The sequence below is a fragment of the Gorilla gorilla genome, chromosome 11, assembly GCF_029281585.2.
Source record: "Gorilla gorilla gorilla isolate KB3781 chromosome 11, NHGRI_mGorGor1-v2.1_pri, whole genome shotgun sequence".
Classification (NCBI taxonomy): domain Eukaryota; kingdom Metazoa; phylum Chordata; class Mammalia; order Primates; family Hominidae; genus Gorilla; species Gorilla gorilla.
The window spans coordinates 64,025,756-64,027,094 of record NC_073235.2 but is presented as its reverse complement, the minus strand read 5'-3'; the positions used below and the strand labels follow the sequence as shown (position 1 = coordinate 64,027,094).

The 1,339-nt window shown below is 34.5% G+C and overlaps 1 non-coding gene across 1 annotated transcript; it reads right to left on the bottom strand.

The window, feature by feature from the left end:
* Positions 1–1,027: 1,027 nt before the first annotated feature.
* On the bottom strand, positions 1,028–1,130 carry LOC115933889 (small nucleolar RNA U13). Its single transcript, XR_004069732.1, has one exon. It is a non-coding gene; the product is annotated as a small nucleolar RNA U13 (small nucleolar RNA).
* Between the last annotated feature and the right edge of the window lie 209 nt (positions 1,131–1,339).

Here is a 1,339-nt window from a genome sequence, read left to right as displayed (position 1 = left end):
CATGAACAAATATTTTTCAAAAGAAGACATACAAGTGGCCAACAGATATATGAAAAAGTGCTTAAAATCACTAATCAGAGAAATGCAAATAAAAACCACAATGAATTACCATCTCATACCAGTCAGAATGACTATTATTAAAAAGTCCAAAAAAAAAAAAAAACCCAAAACAGATGTTGGCAAGGTTGTAGGAAAAAAAAAAGGGAATGCTTATACACTGTTGGTGGGACTATAAGGTAGTAAAACCTTTATGGGAAACAGTATGAAGAATTCTCAAAGACCTGAAAATAGAATCACAATTCAATCCAGCAATCCCATTACTGGGTATATACCCAATGGAAAGAACTCATTATATCAAAAATATACCTGCACTTCTTTCAGAATGATTCACAATAGCAAAGATACAGAATCATCCTAAGTGTCTATCAATGGAGGACTGAATAAAGAAAATGTGGTGTGTGTGTGTGTGTGTGTGTGTGTGTGTGTGTGTATATATATATATATATATATATGAACACTACTCAGCCATAAAAAAGAAGCAAATCATGTCTTTTTTGGCAACATGGATGCAACTAGAGGCCAGAATCCTAACTGAAATAACTCAAAAACAGAAAGTTAAATACCACATGTTCTCACTTATAAGTGAGAGCGAAACAATGGGGACACATGGACATACAGAGTAAAATAACAGACATTGCAGACTACAAAAGGTGGGAGGCTGGGAGCAGGGATGAGGGCTGAAAAATTACCTATTGGGTAGAATGTTCACTGTCTGGGTGATGGGGACACTAAAAGCCCAGACTTCACCACTATGCAATATATGCATGTAAGAAATCTGCAGTTGTACCCTCTAAATTTATAAAAAAAATTAAAATAAATAAATAAAACAAAAACAAAAATAAAAGAAGAAATTTAAGACAAAAGAGATACATGATAAGGTCAAGGTTAAATACAGAGTTAGTAGTGAAACAAGGCCTAATGTCCTATTTCTCAATACAACACTTTTCTTGGTTTTTCCTTTCTTTGATGTCATATGGGTAATGTGCTGACCTCATAATAAGGTTGAGGGTGGCACATTTCACACATGCATGTGAACACCCAATCATCATGTTCATGAACTACAAAAGGGTCTACAACATTCTTTTTATCATATTACTTTGTTTTACACATTCCCAAACGAAGAGACAGTCTCCTTTATAGTCTGTCTAAATGCATTATTATTTAAAGAATCTGTATACCATCTGAAGCTGAATACCATCTGAAGCTGAATTCCAACTACACAGTCTCTGGAACAGAATGGCTTCTTTTATACAGGATGGCTGATCTCCAAACCCATATC